Source organism: Triticum dicoccoides, chromosome 6B (genome assembly GCF_002162155.2).
Source record: "Triticum dicoccoides isolate Atlit2015 ecotype Zavitan chromosome 6B, WEW_v2.0, whole genome shotgun sequence".
Taxonomy (NCBI): Eukaryota; Viridiplantae; Streptophyta; class Magnoliopsida; order Poales; family Poaceae; genus Triticum; species Triticum dicoccoides.
The window spans coordinates 697,020,623-697,040,843 of record NC_041391.1 but is presented as its reverse complement, the minus strand read 5'-3'; the positions used below and the strand labels follow the sequence as shown (position 1 = coordinate 697,040,843).

Genomic DNA, 20,221 nt, shown 5'->3' with positions numbered 1-20,221 from the left:
ACTTGATAAATTGATGGTGCTGCTGACCAAGTGCATTATATGGTACTGAGATATACATCACTGACCAAATGCATACATTTATTCAAAAACATCCAAATGTTACATGGATAGAAAGATAGTCTCATAGATTACATCCAAATCTCACAAATACTACCAAAACTCTCTCTGAAATTGACTTACAGATAGAAAGATAGATAGCAAGATAGATAGATAGATTGACATATCAGTCATAGCACTCAAAGAAACGGACCCACTTGGCCCTAGTTGCTGGATGAGGAGCCATGACTGCCCTCATCCTTGCCCACCTAATGATCTCCATGAATGACCTTCCCCTGCCGCCAGTGAAAACCAGCTCTAGTTCTTCATCATTGCACTTCTCCAGTACCTTGTTGGAGAGTCGGTGATTGAACTCCTCTTGCTGCTCATCCTGGGCCGCCTCTAGTGCCCTCTGCCTGCGCCTCCTCCTCCTCATCTGTGCTGCTGCTGCTGTCCTAACCTCCACAGCCTCCCCCTCTTCCTCTGTGACATCTCCCATGTCAGGATCCATCTGTAGGGTTTCTTTTGGGTGGCGGCTGGTGGAGTCACTGGAAAAGGGTGGGGGTGGGGAGGGGTTTATATTGAGAGATGGATGGGGTTGGGTTTAGTAGGCCTAGGGTTGCATTTGGTCAGAGACTAGTGGGCCACTAAGCCCAATTACCCACAGAAATAATATATGTAGGCTAACAAATAACATATAAAAAATATAAGATCAGGTTGAACACTTAATAGCATACAAGATTCATTTCCACAACTTAGTAGCATAGGAGATCCATTTTTCCACTACTTAATAGCATAGGAGATCCATTACAACACTTAATACCATAGGTGATCCATTACAACTTAACAACATAGGAAATAAGGTTCTTACACTAGGTTAAACTTCACATTCCCCTAAAATGTACACCCATAATCACTTGCAGTCATGCCAGGCCACATCCTTGTATAAAGGCCTTTGGATGTACTTACTTCACCAACATATCACAGCAAGTTCAAGACTCAAGGATGGCCTTGATTTGCTCTAACTTCTCCTTGCTGCCACACCCTTCTTTCAGCAGCTCAGCAACAACAAGCTCAAGCTTTGCCTTCTCCTTCTTAAGAACATCTCTGTCAACTTTAGCATCCTTCATAGCCTTCCTGGTGTTCTTGATGATATCATCTTGGCTCTGCAAAATGCACCTCTGCTCTTTTGCAAGTTTGAGCTTTTCCATCTGCACCTCCAACATAGCTTTCTCCTCTAGCTCCTTCTTATTCTCAAGTTCTTCCTCCTCCACTTGTTTCTGGTACACCTGCTTGTCCACCCTACCATCCTGCCAATCAAACATCTTGGATACATCATCAACAAGCTTGGTGTACTCAATGCAAAGCTTGTCATTTTCAGTCCTAAGCTTGGCCAACTCCCTATCATGTTCACTCTTAAGCCTGGCCAACTCCTTCTCAAACTTCTCCTTGTCTTGTACCCTTCCAAAGTTCTGCTCATGAAACATCTCCCATAGCTTGCACAAACATCTCTGAAGAACAGTTGGCCAAGGCCCATCAACCCACTCTACAACACCACAATTCACACCATTTTCTTGCATTTGTAAATGTGATAAGTTATTACAAATGGACCAGTACCTTATTTCAATTCCATGATTAACTTGATAAACTTGAGACTTTCTAACTATTGATAACATAAATGAGATATGATAAGTTATTACAATGCCATGATTAAGTTTCCAAAGTGACAAAAATACATATGTGACTGTCATATCAAACAAACTGCTGCATCATATCAAACATCACTGAACATCCATAGCAGAAAACTTAATTGGCATCTAACCTGGACTAGGCAGCCATAGAAACGCCTTCCTGTTACAGGCCCTTCAAAAGCAACACGCTTAATAGGCCTCAGTTGGTGCAGAATGCACTTGGGATGAGCAAGCTCAAGTTGGCCACAGAAAAGGGGCTCCACAGTGGTGTCTAGTTCCTTCTGCGACCATAATAACCAACAAACACTGGTTTCAATCTGCACTCAATACCAGAATCAACTTGCACTGTTCATTAAACCTGATTACTAAAAAAATCCCCAAATCAGCATGAACCCTAACACTGTACAGAGATGAACCCTAGGTTACCTCAATCCTACAATCAAACCCCACCCTCACTAATCAAGAACAGTATCACACACACAACAACAACACTACACTCAGCAACATCCATGGCTGTAGCCTAGGGCTACTAGCACCTAACCCTAACCCTAACCCTAGGTGGCAAAGAACTTACCATAAGTCCCATGTCCATGCTGACAACCTCGCACTCCTCCTTCGAGCTGGTTTCCTCGTCGTTCCAGGAAGGCATTGCGGCAAGGAGGTCGACGGCCACCGGCCTCGAAGACGGCGAGCGACGGCGAGCTCGTACTGGAGCAGGGGACTGAGAGCAGGGGAGTGAGCGAGCACGAGAGAGTGAGCGAGCGGGTGCGCCCCACCGACCGAGCGGGTATATTTACCCCAGTTCCGACTGGGCCGGTCGGCTAACGGCCGTTAACGGCCGCGCCGTGAGCGCGCGTGGCCACGTGGGCTGACAGATGGGCCCAATCCGTCAGAAAAACGGTTAAATCGCTAGTCACCGTGGGTTTGGATTTTTTGAAACAGCGGACCGCGCGTTTGGTAGCTTTCTGAGAAAAATTAAAAAGTGGTAGTTTTTTGGAACCCTAGCCTGTAAACTAGTAGTTTTATGCTATTTACTCCTCGATAGAAGCAGGGGAGCCTTTTTTTGCCGAACCCATTTAATTTTGGATTGTCGCCCATAAAAAAAATTAATTTTGGATTACTATTCGGTAATTTGGTCCTCGGCGCCTTGGCCTTTGACCTCCCCAGGTCCAGGTGTTCCAGCGTCCAGGTGCCACGTAGAAACAGAGAGAAAAACAGAGGCTGAGTGAGAAGCGATTGGCGAGCGATCCCGGCGGCGTCGTCGGGGGCCGACTGCTGCGAGAACGGCCAGGTCGCCGCCGACCCGGCGCTCTCATCCGGTAAACTGCGGCACCGCCACCTCCACCTTCTTCCTCGCTTCTAGTGATCCCGGGTAGAGCCCTGGTGATTTTCCTCACGAACCTTATATTCTTCTATTGGCGACTCGTGTTTGATTTTCGGGCGGCCTATTCGTCCGTTGGTCGCGTGTTTGTGCAGCATCGGGGAGCCTGGATCTGTTGCGGTTGTCTCTACAGTCGTCACATCCTACAAGACGGCTTCCGATTTTTTGGGGACGAAATCTGTTGCCCTCTGTAGTATATGGAATTGAGTTCCATAGTATACGTCAATGAGCAGGTTTAGAGTGGGTGCGCGTGGTGGGTTTACGTGAGTGAGGCGATCCCCCAAAATCCAGTGAAAGACGAGAGAAGAATATTAGCTTATTTATGTGTACTGTGCCTGTAATTACCGCAACAAGCATAATGGAGTTGAGGAGGGAGCTGTCCTCTGATTTCCATTTGGAATGCAGCGTTCATATGCGACCAGTCCCCTTTTTTTTGTATGTGCGTATACGCGCCTTGTGTTTGCACACACATCGATCGGAATGCGTATATTGATCATTGCTTGTTTGCTGTAACTATTCTGTACCAGGCCATGTTTTTCACTATGCGATCGGTACTCTCATATTTCTAACTCGGGTATTAGTTCATTAGGTTACATTTCACATATGTAGTAGCATGTGTTATTGAGCTTCAGAGCATATGGTTATTTTTTTTTGGTGAAGTTGACGCAGACTAACTTTAACTTCTACTTATGTGTCAATGGAAGTTGGTTAGTTAGTTCACACCTTTTTTTTTCCTTTTCATGCTTTTACCAATAGATATGATTGGTGCCTTACAAGAGGGGCCACCAGTGTGGTGTGATTGGGACATCATAGAATGATGAATAAACTGAATCAGTCAAAACTCAACAAAGCAATGCCTGCTATGAGCAGTGCAATTGAGGAAGCAAGTAAAAAAAATCTTTAAAGACACGAACGAACCATCATTCAGAATACTCGAGTTGGAAGATGATGTCACAACGGCAGAGTGCACCACCGCCGTGTGACTACCAGGGACCAGGTCCATGTGTAGTGAGTGCGTTGGGTCCACTTGTAAGGCCAGCTGGCCAGAGGCGTATGCGTGCGTCGTGTACTTAAGCCCAGGGTGGGCGCGTGTGTTGGACAGGCTGTGAAAACTGAATCTGAAATCCTCACCTAACCTGTTTTCTCTGCTCATCCCCTTCCTCACGCAACTCCTTCCCTCTCCCGGCTACTCTACCTACTCTGGATCGGCCTCTGATCGAGATCGGGGTGTGACAATTGGTTATCAGAGCCACCAAATCCTACCCAAATATTTTTCTCCGCTGCTCCGAGATCCTCCTGGCCTCGATCTGTAACACCCACCACCGCGGGTGCGACTTGCTCCGGCGACTCGCCCAAAATCCCCGGTGGGGTTTGATCGGTTCGGAGAGGAGCAACGGCACCTTCCAAGCCTCCGTCCAGACGCGACAGCTGCTGTCCACCATGGACGACAACACAAGCACCCTCAAGTCCCTCATGGAGAGCATCATCTCCCGCCTCGACGAGCAGAAGGTCGACAGCGACAAGCGACTTGAAGCTCAGGCCGCCTTCAACGCTCAAGTTTCGCAAGATCTGCGGGCTCTCTCCAAGCAAGTGGATCTCACCCAAGCCGACGTCGACGACAGGCGCAAGGCGCTCGCGCGGTCGCCGTCGCCGCGCGGATCGGGATCCGCCACCATCACCAACCCCTTTCCACCACCACCACCACCACCACCTCTGCGCCCTGCGCCCATCCCACAACATCATCCACATGGGCCACCGCCATCCCCTCGCCTCGAGGACCAGCGACCCCCGCTCCTGCATATGCCGCATCACCAACCAGCAGAGATGCATCACCACCAGCATACCGACGGCTACATCAAGCCCCCCAAGCACGACTTCCCCCGGTTCGACGGCAGCGCCCCCTACTTGTGGTTGGACCGTCGCCGCGCCTACTTCGACTTATACCGCGTCCCACCGTCCACATGGGTGACCACGGCGACGTTGTACATCTAGGGGCAGGTGGCACACTGGCTGCAAGCATTTCGACAAACACATAGCGGCCTGGCGTGGGAGGCGTTCTGCGCCGCGATCACCGAGGAGTTCGGCGTCGACGAGTTTGAGCTCGAGATGCACAAGCTCCTACAGTTGCGTCAGAGCGGCACCGTGGGCGAATACCGTCAGGCGTTCGACACACACATGTATAATCTGCTCGCGCTCGAACCGTCGCTCTCCACCAAGTTCTTCGTGACCCAGTTCCTTTTGGGGCTCAAGGACGAGCTACGACCGACAGTTCGACTCCAGGCACCGACAAGCATCACACGGGCGTCGATCCTGGCGCGGATTCAAGAGGAGGAGTTGAACACACCACGGGCGCGTCCACGCCCACAACCTCAAGGTCGTCCCCCGCCAGCACCCCCGGCGCGCCCTGGAGCGGCACCGCGTCAACAACCAGACGAGTACAACTGCGAACGGCAACTGAAGGAATTTCGTCGCGCCAACGGTCTCTGCTTCAAGTGTGGCGATCGGTACAGCCGCGAGCATCGCTGCAACCAACAGGCGCAGCTGCTCACGATCCAAGTGGGAGCCTATGGAGAAGTTCTCTCCGACGACACAGTCCACGCACTCGACCTGCTCGACGCACCGGAGCAACCAGTTCAGCCACCAGAATGCTGTACAATCTCCGCGCACGCATTGGACGGATCTGAGGCACCCAGTACCATCCGCCTTCGGGCCCTGGTGGGCAATCAGGTCATGTTACTGCTGCTCGACTCCGGCAGCACGCATAGCTTTGTCAACAAATCCTTCGTGGACAGGGTTGGCGCACCCACCCAGGAGATCGCGCCACTCCAGGTGCGTGTGGCCAACGGGGATCGCCTCAGCTGCTCCCGTCAAGTTCCAGAGCTCAAATGGTGGATGCAAGGGCACACATTCTCCACGCCCATGTACGAGCTCGACACCGGTGCGTATGACGGCATTCTCGGCATGGACTGGCTGGCCAAGTACAGACCTATGACATGCCACTGGCAGGACAAGTTCATCTCCTTCGTCCACAACGGTGAAGTGGTGACTCCCCAAGGTGTTCGACCCAAGACGACGACCATTCTTGCCGCAGTGCAACCAGCCGAGCTCTGCAAGCTCATCGCCGGCAATGACGTCTGGGCCATGGCCATGGTCGAGATGCAATAAGCGACACCCAAGTCTCGTAAGCCATCCCTGACACCAATCAGCGATCTTCTGGAGGAGTTCACCGATGTCTTCGCCGCGCCAAAGGGCCTTCCTCCGCATCGACAGTATGACCACGCAGTTCCCCTGGAGGACGGAGCGCAACCAACAAACGCTCGACCGTACCGCTACTCACCTCTCTAGAAGGACGAAATTGAGCGGCAAGTTAAAGAGATGCTTGATGCCGGCGTGATCACTCATTCCGTCAGCCCGTACGCTGCACCAGTGCTGCTCGTGAAGAAGAAGGACGGCACGTGGAGATTCTGCGTCGATTACAGACGCCTCAATGATGTCACCGTGAAAAACAAGTTTCCCTTGCCGATCGTCAATGAGCTCCTGGATGAACTGGCCGACTCTGCCTACTTCTCCAAGCTGGACCTGCGAGCAGGGTACCATCAAATTCGCATGTGTGAGGAGGACGAACACAAGACCACGTTCAAGACACACCACGACCATTTTCAGTTTCGAGTCATGCTGTTCGGGTTAACCAATGCCCCGTCAACGTTTCAGTGCCTGATGAATGCCATCTTCTCCAAGTATACGCGTAAGTTTGTCATCATATTCCTTGACGACATCCTTGTTTTCAGTGAGACCCTTGAAGAACACATCGAGCACCTCCGCCTCGTCCTCAACCTGCTCCGCGAGCATCAGCTGTACGCCAAGTTGTCCAAGTGCTCGTTTGCCCAGGACCACATCGACTACCTGGGGCACATCATCTCCAAGCAGGGTGTGGCTACCGACCTAGAGAAGACAGATGCCATGGCACAGTGGCCCATGCCAGGCAACGCGACTGAGCTCCGCGGCTTCTTGGGGCTTACTGGCTACTACCGCAAGTTCGTTCCCCATTATGGGATCATCGCCAAGCCCCTCACTCAGCAGCTCACCAAGAAGGGCTTCGCGTGGCCCGAGTCCGCACAGCTCGAGTTCGAGACACTCAAGAAGGCGATGGTGACCACACCCGTGCTGGCACTTCCCGATTTCGACAAGCCATTCTCCATCGAGATAGATGCTTGCGACACAGGCATCGGTGCAGTGCTCGTCCAAGAAGGCCACCCCATTGCTTATTACAGCAAGGCGTTGGGCGTGAAGAATCAGAAGCTTTCGACCTATGAGAAGGAATTCTTGGCTGTGATGATGGCAGTGGACAAATGGCGCTCATATCTGCAACGCGGACCATTTACTATCCTCACGGACCACAAGAGCCTGTGCACGCTCAGTGATCAGCAACTCGCGACCGATGTCCAGCGGCGAGCTATGTCCAAGCTCGTCGGATTGCAGTTCAAGTTTCAGTACAAGCGTGGCATCGACAACAGCGCCGCGGATGCACTGTCTCGTGTGGGCAGCCATTTCAGCGCCAACGCTCTGTCCCTTTGTCAACCGGCGTGGATCCAGGAGGTGGCCAACTCCTACGCAACAGATCCTGACGCCCAGGAACACCTGCAGCAGCTCGCCCTGCATAGTCCTGACGACGCCGGGTACGAACTGTACCGCGGGGTAATCCGGCGCAACGGGCGGCTATGGATTGGAGCCAACACAGCTCTCCGTACCAAGCTGATCAGCGCCATGCATGACAGCGCAATTGGAGGGCATTCCGGCGCAACGGCCACCTACCACCGCATCAAAAAGCTCTTCGAGTGGAAGGGACTGAAGCTGGCGGTCGACGACTACGTCCGGCAGTGCCAAGTCTGCCAGCAGGCCAAGCACGAGCTGCACAAGCCCGCGGGCAAGTTGGCACCCCTGCCCATCCCTTCAGCACCATGGCAAGACCTGACGATGGATTTCGTCGAGGGACTACCCAAATCTGAAGGTCATGATACGATCATGGTGGTGGTCGATCGATTCACCAAGTTTGCGCACTTTGTTCCCTTGCGGCATCCGTTCACAGCCGCGCGGGTGGCCAAGGCGTTCTGGGACAACATCGTCAAACTCCACGGCATACCCTCCTCCATCGTCTCCGATCGGGACAAGGTGTTCACCAGTGCGCTCTGGCGCGAGCTGCTGGCCGGCGCGGGCACCAAGCTCCTCTACTCCACAGCCTACCATCCGCAGACGGACGGACAAAGTGAGCGCGTCAATCAGTGCATGGAAATGTACCTGCGATGCGCTGTCCATGACACTCCACAGCAATGGCGTCGCTGGCTGCCTGCAGCCGAGTTCTGGTACAATTCCTCCTTCCATTCCTCGCTGGGCTGTTCTCCTTTCAAGGCTCTGTATGGTGTTGAAGCAAATGAGGGGAACATGGCGGCATGGCCAGCAGCCCCTCCTTCCATGCCAGACGGCGAGCACTGGGACTGGGCAATTCACAAGGACAACCTCGGAGCTCAACTGACACGGGCTCAAACAAAGTACAAGAAATTTGCAGACTTGAAGCGAACCGAGCGCAGTTTCCAGGTGGGGGAACAAGTTCTTCTGAAACTGCAACCCTATGTGCAGAAATCAGTGGCCAGTCGCCCATGCCCCAAGTTGGCGTTCAAGTTCTTCGGGCCCTTTCCGATCCTCGCCAAGATTGGCCCGGCGGCCTACAAGTTGGATCTGCCAACGGACAGCCGAATTCACCCGGTCTTTCATGTGTCACAGCTGAAACCGTTTACACCCAATTACAGTCCAGTTTTCTCGGAGTTGCCTACTACCACCGATCTGACGATCGTCGACACAATGCCGGTGAAGATTCTGAACAGAAAAATGTCGAAGCGCGGCGATGCGCCTGTGATTCAGATACAAGTGGCTTGGGACACAACACCACCATCAACTACCTGGGAAGATTATGACGTGCTCCGGCAGCGATACCCTCAAGCAGCCATCTGGGAAGAAGCAGCAGAAGAGGAGGCTCGTTCTCAAGAAGGGGAGAATGTCACAACGGCAGAGTGCACCACCGCCGTGTGACTACCAGGGACCAGGTCCATGTGTAGCGAGTGCGTTGGGTCCACTTGTAAGGCCAGCTGGCCAGAGGCGTATGCGTGCGTCGTGTACTTAAGCCCAGGGTGGGCGCGCGTGTTGGACAGGCTGTGAAAACTGAATCTGAAATCCTCACCTAACCTGTTCTCTCTGCTCATCCCCTTCCTCACGCAACTCCTTCCCTCTCCCGGCTACTCTACCTACTCTGGATCGGCCTCCGATCGAGATCGGGGTGTGACAGATGATAATGGGAAATATATTGATGAATCTGAACTGCGGTGACTAGTTGGGATGAACCTAAAAGATGATTACAAAGCTCAAACTCGAGTTATCCAACTTTGTGATTGTCCAAGATTGTTTATTTTCTTTTAGTTTGGAAACTAAAACCATGTAAGAGACATATGTGTCTTGCTAATCAGTTCCCCAAACAAAACACACTGTGCCACAATAGGAAAGCTCAGTATAATGCTGCTTCTCCTAACCGCTTAGGAAGTTGAAGGTATATACGGTTCTTTTGCCCCATCCATTTCTTATGTTTGCTATTTCCTCATTGCGCGTCAGTTTTTGAAGAAGCTAATTAGTTTCTTTCCCTGACTACAACCATGATGACCACGACTACAAGCTTACTACCCAGTGTGCACGAAGGCACCAGAGTTATTATAGTATTGAAAAGGGGTCTGCAGTCTCCGAGCAGAATAACTGCTATTAAACCAAAAACATAGATTACTGATTTTGATTTCGTAAGTTGTTTTCTGTTCGCGCAGGAGCGCGGCGGGGGAATTATCTTGATCTGTATGTAGACAAGATTTCTTCATTGTTCTTCAGAAGATTTTACACTAGCTGGTTCTTATTCCCAGATAGTTGTGATGATTTTTGTGACGAGCATAATCAGGAATCTAGCCAAACAAAGTACAATCGACGCTCAACTGTGAGTAAATAACATATGCATTTTTTCAGGGTTTCATTTCATTATCTATTCTTTCTGCATACATCGAGCTTCTTATTCCACTATTTTTTTGTAGATTTTTTTACATTACTTTGATTTTGCTTTAATGGAATTATACAAAGGCTAGAATAATATGTAGAAACCCTTTTCCAATTGGGTCTAACGATTCAAACCAAGAGAAATAATCAGATGTCTCTTATAAAATCCAATCAGAAGCAACCTTTATGTAACTGCAGTTTTTAATCTTTCCATTATTTCTATGATTCAAGTGTACAAAGTTGCACATTTGGGCATATGTCTCGGTTTTCACAGCTCCCAGCCACGTGTAACTGCTGGTTTTCCAGGCGAGTAGCACATTGGGCATGGCTGCACAGGCGGCACTGTTGAGTGTTGACTGTCGAATATGCAACTACTCCCTAAAACACACTGTCCTGCCTTTTGCTTGTGTCTGAACAAGTTCCCTAGGACATTTTGTTATTTTTGCAGGCATAAAAAAACTGGATCAAAGGAGCATACAACAACAAATACAGGACCGGGAAGAGGCTTTGGGGGATATGAGAGATATGCTAACCTTGGTGGGTACTTGTTCCTCCATCCATTTTATATGCTTGATTTCTTGCAAAATTCTTAAATTTCATGTGTGCGAGGTTTTAGGGAGGGGTGAAGCAATTCTCCTATGAAGGGTAAGAGGAGAAGGCGGGAAAAGTGGGGAGGAGTGTCTTTTAGGGGAATGAGGCGGGGTTTTGGATTTCTACCTTGTGTTTCTCTCTTTTTTTGTGTGTGTGATTTTTGTGTTGACTTGTGGGTTTGGAGACCAACTCCACAGGCCAGGAGCCGAACAGAAGAAACTGAGAAAAAACAAGTAAAAATAAACAACAAACCCCATGAAGCAGGGGAGGAAAGTATTTGCAATACAAGTCCAGCTGTCGTCGTCGACTGAGAATTAGTGTAGGCACACCTTTGTTATACGATATACTACTAGCAATCTTTACATCGCCAGCTGCTTCATAAGGTTCTTATGCTTGGATTGAACGTGCCCCTATAGATTCCATCTTGAAGGGATAGGTGGGACACAATAGATATTACAACACTTTCAAAAGGCTGACAGCTGTAGAATACAAACAAATACAAGATGAAACTTCCGAGACGATACATGTGATACTACATTAGCGTTGGTCCAAGCTGGTGTTTACATCGAGGACACGGGAAATAACAAGGGGCAAGTTGGCACATCAACCTAAGTAACCCAAGTGCTCCATCGCGTGCGTATATGCTTTTGCTTCATAGGGCGGCGCACGGTGCATGTGAGACCGTGTGTGTGGGACTGGGGGTAGTTTCCTTGTTAGTTCGTTCCTTCGTTCAGATGGGGTTGCCCACTTGCTTCCAAATCTCAAGCCACTTATCAAACCTTGGAGCCGTTGGATGCATGTTGTAATCTCGGTACATTTTTATTCTCGTGCAGTTACATGTATATGCATACGAGTTAGAGGCTAATCACCCCAGCTTGTGGTGCCCATCACGACAAGTCATGCAAGCGCAATATTTTTCCTTTCATATTATGCATGTAGATAGATGCTAATCAAGTGCATGTATGCCAACGGGTGCTGCTTGGCTGGTCATTATCGCTGGCTGGCATAGATTAAAATGCGGTAGGAGACTTCCGGTAAATGCGGGCTTCGCACGCTGCATGCGCACCATTTCCCTGTTTACCGTACAAGGATGGCCTAGGGAGCTGTAAACCACGCGTGTCCACTCTTCACTCTCACATGCTCATGGTTAGGCCGAACTAAAACAACACGCCATAAGAATCTTGCAGCCAGTACACACTCCCATTCGTCGGACCTCTTTCTGCACTTCTCTCCACTCTGAGCACACACCAAGCACAAACTGAGAGATGGGTTCGAGAGAGGAATAGAGAGATCAATGGCGGTGGTGAGTTCTTCGCTGGGCGTGCTGGGTCCCCTGTTGGGGAAGCTCACAGGTTTGCTTGGCGATGAGTGTGCCCGCCTGAAAGGCGTCCGTCGCGAGATCCGCTCGCTTAGATCTGAGCTGACCTGCATGCATGGCGCCATCCAGAAGTACACGACCCTGCAAGATCCTGATGTTCAAGTGAAGGCATGGATATCGTTGCTGAGGGAGCTGGCCTATGACATCGAGGATGTCATTTGACAAGTTCATCCACCAGCTCGGTAATGGCGGCAGCCACCAGGGTGGTTTCAAGGAGTTCTTCCACAAGACTGCTCGACAGCTCAAGACTCTGGGCTCTCGCCGTGGAATCGCCAGCCAAATTGACGATCTGAAGATTCGTCTCAAGGAGGTAAAAGAGTTGAAAAGTAGTTACAAGCTGGATGATATTACCTTTGAACATTCAGCTGTGGATCCTCGCTTGTCTGCTCTTTTTGTTGAGGAAGCACACCTCGTGGGCATTGATGGTCCAAGAGATGATCTTGCAAGTTGGATGCTGGAAGATGAAAGTAGCTCGACCAAGCAGCGCAAGGTGCTGTCCATTGTTGGCTTCGGTGGGCTCGGAAAAACAACACTAGCGAAGGAGGTTTACCGCAAGATCAAGGGGCATTTTCATTGTCAGGCTTTTGTCTCAGTCTCACAAAAACCAAATGTAAAAAAAATTATGAAGGATCTGATCTGCCAGCTGCCTTGCAAGAAAGATTTTAAAGAAGGTATCGACACTTGGGATGAAACAATGTGTACTGCAAAGCTAAAAAAATTGTTGCAAGATAAGAGGTAATTCAGCCCCCCTTTTAACAAGTACTATATTTATGATAATTTCTTAATACTAGCCTGTAGTGAAAAATAATCAAACGGTAAACAAATATGCATAGAGGCTAAAGATTAGTGATGTACTCAAAGGACTCAAAATATTTTTGTTATCCTTTAAAGCATGAATAAAATATGTGATATGTTGTCGAAACATGAGTATACTATATTAAGATAGACTTCTAAGTATGCTACAACACACACTAGATATTCAAACAAGTGTTTTAGACAAAAGATTACTCACACAAGTATTGTAGAATGATGTTTGTATGATCATGAGGCAAACATTATGTAGGTGAGATCTTTTTTGAGCTTAAGTTGGTTAGTTTTGACTTCCAACTATGGCTAATGTCTTTGTTAAGTAAGCAAACTACAGATTGCAACACAAGCAATAGGCACATGGTAGACCTTACCTTGTTGAGTACTCCCTGTGTAAAGAAATATAATAGTGTTTAGATCACTATTTTAGTGATCTAAACGTTCTTATATTTCTTTATGGAGGGAGTACGAATGTTATCATGGTTTACTTACTGTATTATTTTTGAATATTTTTATGATCATCCTCTTGGAGTTCGTAGTGTTATTTTGTATATTGTTGAATTCCTTTGACATGACATTGTTCTTCATATTTTGTACTTGAACTATTTTCATAGTAGGTTAATAATATCTACTTATATCTATTAGGTATCTCATCGTTATTGATGATATATGGTCCATACCAACATGGGACACTATTAAGAATGCTTTCCCAGAGAATGATTTTTCTAGCAGAATTATAGCTACTACACGCATTGTTGATGTAGCAAGATCATGTTGTCTAGATGGTAATGGCCGCATGTATGAAATGGAAGCCCTAAGTGATCTCCACTCCAAAAGATTGTTTTTCAAAAGAATATTTGGTTCCGAGGATGGTTGCCCTGATGTGCTAAAACAAGTTTCAAACAAAATACTGAAGAAATGTGGAGGCCTCCCATTGGCAATTATCAGCATATCAAGTTTATTGGCAACAAAACCGGTGATCAAAGATGAGTGGGAGAGGGTCAGAAGGTCTATTGGTTCTGCATTGGACAAAAACCGAAGCTTAGATGGAATGAATAACATATTATCCCTTAGTTACAATGATCTTTCACCCAATCTCAAGACCTGCTTGTTATATTTATGTATATATCCTGAGGATTGTGTGATTGAGAGAGATATTTTAGTGAGGCGATGGATAGCAGAAGGCTTCATCTCTGAAGAGCGTGGACAAAGCAAGCAAGAGGTTGCCGAGAACCACTTCTATGACCTAATAAACAAAAGTATGGTCCAGCCAGTTGAAATTGGCTATGATGGAAAGGCTCGTGCTTGTCAAGTCCATGACATGATGCTCGAGCTCATTATTTCAAAATCCGTTGAAGATAATTTCATCTCTTTGGCAAGCCATGGTCAAACTGACTTGGCAAAGCATGATGGTCTTATTCGGCGAATATCAGTCCATCATATTGACCAAAAGCTTGCAGCCATATTGGCAAATGAAGATCTAAGCCATGTACGATCTCTGGCAGTGATAGCATCAACTTACATCAAACACTTGCCTAGGCTTGTTGTTTTTGAAGCTTTGCGTGTACTAGAATTTCAAGATTGTGAGAGTCTGCACAAGTATGATATGGATGGTATAGATAAACTAGTTCAATTGAAGTACCTGAGCTTTAGGGGCACTGTCATGTTGAAGCTACCATCAGGAGTTGTGAGGCTTTATGGTCTAGAGACATTGGACCTTAGAAATACACATATAGAAGAATTGCCCACTGGAATTATTCATCTTGTTAAGCTACAAAATCTACTCATTGCAAGATATTCATATTCCCGTATTGCTCATGGTCAAACAAAGATACCAAATGGGATTGGAACTATGAAGAATTTACAGGTGATCTCGGGCTTCAATATTATCAAGAGTTCATTATGTGCAGTTGAGGACCTGGGGAATCTGACCGGTTTGAAAGACCTCCATCTACAGTTCGATGGTGGAGGATGTCAGGAATACAAGAGACATGAAGAGATATTACTCTCCTCACTGTGCAAGCTTGGCAGGTGTAAACTTCAGTCTTTACGGATACGCTCTCATGTTTCAACACCCATCCAGTTCTTAGATTCCTGGTCCCCTCTGCCGTATAACCTCCAAATATTTTGGATGGCCACTAGCTACTATTTACCAAAGATGCCAAAGTGGATTGTACCAGCACTCAGCAGTCTTGCGTACCTGGACCTTAATTTGGTTGAAGTAACAAAGGAAGAGCTGTGGCTACTTGGAGAGATGCCTGCCTTACTTCGTCTGAGTATAACATTCAGAAGTGTCCAAAAAGAAAGGCTTACCATACAAGGCGTTGCATTCCCATGTTTGAAGGAATTCAACCTTATTCCCTCTTACCGTTGCTATAAGGAAGGAGGCAAATAGCCATCCCAAACATCCCAGGCTATCTATCTGGGGTGAAATGAAAGAGAGCTGCACCAAGGAAGAAAGCTCCACCGACAATGAAGAGAGCTAGCTGTCAGAGAATTGTTATATGATGACATTTCACTGCGAACACAAGAGGTATTAATCATAATCAACACTTTAATTTCGGACAACACTTTCTGTACGCAACCTTTCACACGCTTGGATGTGACATGTTCTCCCTTTATCTATTCAGGGGATCTTCTGTTAAACGCAAGTGCGTGATGGTGTGCTGTTGGCATGATTGGAATGTTGTGGTGATGCGTGCATCCTGAAGACGTCACAGAAGAGGTCGTGTTAGTTACTCTGCTCCATGGTACTATTTGGTTTTCAGGGAATCTTGTATCAGAATGTTTTGCATTGATCACTATTGTTAAGAATTATTAAGTTATTTCCCCTATTGTGCGTGTACTTTCAGAGGCCGGGGTCTCTGAAATAAAATTGTGCGTTTACTTGTGTGTAACTTAGTTTGATGGACCATTCATTAAGTTAAGTTTAAACAGCTGGCTACAAGTTTGATGTCAGGTTTCAGAGTTGAATACTCTGAACTCTTTTTTCTTTTCTTTTTTGCGAATGAATACTCTGAACTCTTCTACTGTAGCGTGAACTGCTGTATTCTTAACTGCTTCACCTGGTTTCAGTCTCAGAGATGTAAGCGGGGCATGAGAGATTTGGAATGTAAAGTCGCAGGAAGTATCCAGCGTTGAACTCCTGGCCAGCTGCATCAACTCAGCACTTGGCAACAGTGCTCCGCTGTTGCCGGTTGCTCTGTTTCCTTCCTCTGCTGCCTAGTGGAAACGACCGACCACCTCCATCACCATGGATCTCATCACTCAAATAAGTACCTAGTCTGACAATTTATAATCAATCTGGTTGCAGTTTAATTATAGCTAGTGCAAAGTTGAGGGTGCACGGGTAGCACAAGAAGAAGATGCAGGAGGGTGTTGAAGGTGCTACATGCCACTATTTGCTTTTCAGGGGATCTTGTATTATCAGAAGAATTTGTTGCATTGCATCGATTGATATTTTTAAGAACAATAAGTTCACCTATAGGTGAAGTTTAGCTGTTGTGTATGTACTCAAGTACTACTTGTGTGTGTAACTTAGTTTGATTGATCATGCATTCAGTTAAGTTGAAACAACTGGGTTGAGAGTTATGCTGTCAGGTTTCAGAGTTGTGACGTCGTTTCGCCACTTCTGTACTCTGGACTCTTCACCGAAATTTCACAAAGCTAAATGAAATATTACTGAAATTTCACCGAAATTTTGCTGGCAGTAGAGGATAGTGAACTCAAGTAATTTACTGAACATAAAGGAGAGGACAGTTGCTCCTTGATGCTTCGGCTACTACAGAGAGGTTCAGACCAGCAATGTCAATCGACACCTCATGATCAACTTGCTGCAAGCAACTACTCCTAATACTACTAGTACTAGTACTGTAAATCTGTAACTAGTGGCGGAAAGATTGCTCACCTTCTCCGGAAGGAGCAGGCCTTCTCTGACGACGCCCGCACCATTCAACCTACTGGCTCAAGCTCCAGGCAAGCAGCGTCGCCGGCGGCACAGCTGCCGCGCTGAGTGGCGACTTTGTGCTCATCCCTGCCGTCACCGGACTCGAATGTTGGAAGCTGTGCCACCGCCGCCGCAGGATTTCCTTGCAACGGAGACTACTACAAGATACCGGAATTGGGACCCACGGCACCAAGCCGAGACAGAGGAAACCCTCGCGTCAGGGCAGCTCCAGATGGGCCGGCCCGGGTGCGCTTGAGGGCACACATCACTCTTTTTTTCTTTTGTGTTCACTTTTTTGTTTCTTTTTTGTGTAATTACTTTTTTACACTTCCGAAAATTATAAACACATATATTACAAAATCTGCTTTATATAATATTTTAAAAAAAATTAATCATGCATTTCCAAAATCTTGACCATGTATAGGAAAATTTTATACAACGTGTGAAAAAGTTGACAAAGTAATTAAAAAATATTAATCAAGCTTTAAAAAAATGTAAACAAGTATTTGAAAAATGATAATCAAGCATTTAAAAAATGTTCAAATATGTATAGAAAACACGTTGACCATGTATTAAAAAATGTTGAAATAGTATTTAAAAATGCTAAAGGTGTATATAAAAATAATTGACCGTGTATTAAAAAAATGTTGAATTTGTATTTAAAAAGTGCTAAATGTGTACAGACAAAATGTTGATCATGTATTAAAAAATGCTAAACTTGCATTTGAAAATGTTAATAAAGCATTTATAAAAATTTAAATATCTATATAAAAATGCTGTCATGTATTAAGAAAATGTTAATATGGCATTTGAAAATGTTAATCAACCATTTGAAATGTTTTAAATAATTTCTATAGAAAAAATCTTGACCATCTATTCAGAAAATGTTAAACTTGTATTTGAAAATATTTAAATTGTAATTAAAAATATTATTAGATATATAACAAAAACATGTATTGGAAAACAGTAAAAAGACCAGAGAAAACATATGAAGAGCGAGAAGGAAAGAGAAAAAGCTGAAGAAAAAAGAACAAAAATGAAAGAAAAACAAATGAAACCAAAGAAGATCAAAGAAAAAGGTAGAAAAAAAGCAATAAAAACAGAGAAAGAAATGAATAAAAACCGGAGAAAAAAAAAGCAGGAAAGCCATTGGAAACTTGTTACTTTTCCTTCAAATTCGCGCCCTTCTAAACTAACGTTATCTCCATAATTTCCTAGTGTCTACGAGATCTATGATATCCGAGGTTTGAATCCCGCACACACTCTTTCTCTCCCTGCTTTATTTGTTTCATGTGTGCTAATGGGCTGGCCCAATTAGCTTAATGGGAGATATAGCTCATTAGCGCAGTTGGAGCTGCGGCAACAATTTGCAGGGATGAACATGGTCAGTACTTAGTACCTTGCGTCCTCAGCAGTTGTTCTACCCAGTGTTATTAACCCGACGGTTCTACAGTTTAAGATGTCATTGCTCGTCGCGAGGCTTTGACACTTGCGACTAATCTATCTTTGGATCACTTGGTAATTGCAGTGACTACAAAGCGATTATGGATGACATCGTAAAAAGGCTAGGAGGCCCTCATATCACACTCGTCAAAGAGATAAATAATAAAGGAGCACATTTTGCTAGTTGTTATTTTATGATGGAAAGGCTAGTGCTTGTCAAGTCCACGACATGATGCTCGAGCTCATTATTTCAAAATCGGTTGAAGATAATTTTATCTCTTTGGCGGGCCATGGTTAAACTGATTTCGCAAAGCATGTTAGTCTCATTCGGCGACTATCGGTCCAACATATTGACCAAGAGCTTGCATCCATATTGGCAAATGAAGATCTAAGCCATGTACGATCTTTGACAGTGATAGCATCAACTTGCATCAAACACTTGCCTAGGCTTGTTGGGTTTGAAGCTTTGCGTGTACTAGAATTTAAAGATTGTGAGAGTCTGCACGAGTATGATATGAATGGTACAGATAAATTATTTCAACTGAAGTACCTGAGCTTTAGGGGCACTCGGATGTCGAAGTTACCATCCGGGATTGTGAGGCTATATGGTCTAGAGACCCTAGATCTTAGAAATACATATATACAAGAATTGCCCAGTGGGATTATTCAGCTTGTTAAGCTACAACATCTACTCAGTGGAAACTCTTCCTATGGTATTCCTTTCGGTAATACGAAGATACCAGATGGGATTGGAAATATGGCGAATTTACAGGTGATCTCAGGCTTTAATATTATCAGGAGTTCACCATGTACTGTCAAGGAATTGGGGAATCTGTCCAGCTTGAAAGACCTCCATGTACAGTTGGACGATGGAGGATCTCAGGAAGACAAGAGGCATGAAGAGATGTTACTCTCCTCACTATGCAAGCTTGGTGCCTGCAAACTTCAGTGTTTACGGATATTCTCCCCTGATTCAACACCCATCGAGTTCTTATATTCCTGGTCCCCTTTGCTATATAACTTCCAAACATTTTGGATGACCACTAACTACCATTTACCAAAGATGCCAAAGTGGATTGTTCCAGCACTCACCAGTATTGCATACCTGAACATTAATTTGAATGAAGCAACAGAGGAGGATTTGCGGATACTTGGAGAGATGCCTGCCTTACTCTGTCTGAATTTAACATTCATCACTATCCAAAAAGAAAGGGTTACCGTACAAGGCATTGGATTCCCGTGTTTGAAGGAATTCTACCTTATTCGTGCTTGTCATTGTGCAAGTGCAATCTACTTGACGTTTGAAAAAGAGGCAATGCCAAAGGTGGAGAAGCTGGAGCTTCCGTTGTTTGTTTCAGTGGCAGAAGCCTATGGGTTCTACTTGGATCTTAACCACCTCCCATGTCTCAGAGATGTCGAAGTTACTCTTTGCAATGATGATGACACATCTTCAAAAATCAAGTCTGCTGCAGATGCAGCTATAAGGAAGGAGGCAAATGGGCATCCCAATCATCCCAGGTTATCTATCCGGGATCAGTTTGAACGGAAGGTACCTACTTCGATGAGGAAGAGATCTAGCTGCCAGGGAATAGTTATATCATGACATTTCGCAACCAATGCAAGAGGTATTAATCATAATCAACAATTTAATTTCGTACAACATTTTCCGTGCACAACCTTTCTCACGCCCAGATGTGACATGATCTCTCTTCATTTATTCAGGGAATCTTGCACTGAATGCAAGTGCGTGATGGTGTGCTGCTGGTTTGATTGGAATGTCGTGGGTGATGCCTGAACCCTGAAACTGCCATTCATGTTGTCTCTCAGACGGGAATACGTGTGTTTAAGTTCAAATAAAGGTGTCCCGG

At 46.2% G+C, this 20,221-nt stretch overlaps 1 pseudogene; it reads left to right on the top strand.

Moving 5' to 3' along the window:
* Positions 1 to 11,937: 11,937 nt before the first annotated feature.
* LOC119321539 lies at positions 11,938 to 19,956 on the top strand (annotated as a pseudogene).
* The last annotated feature ends 265 nt before the right edge of the window (positions 19,957 to 20,221 follow it).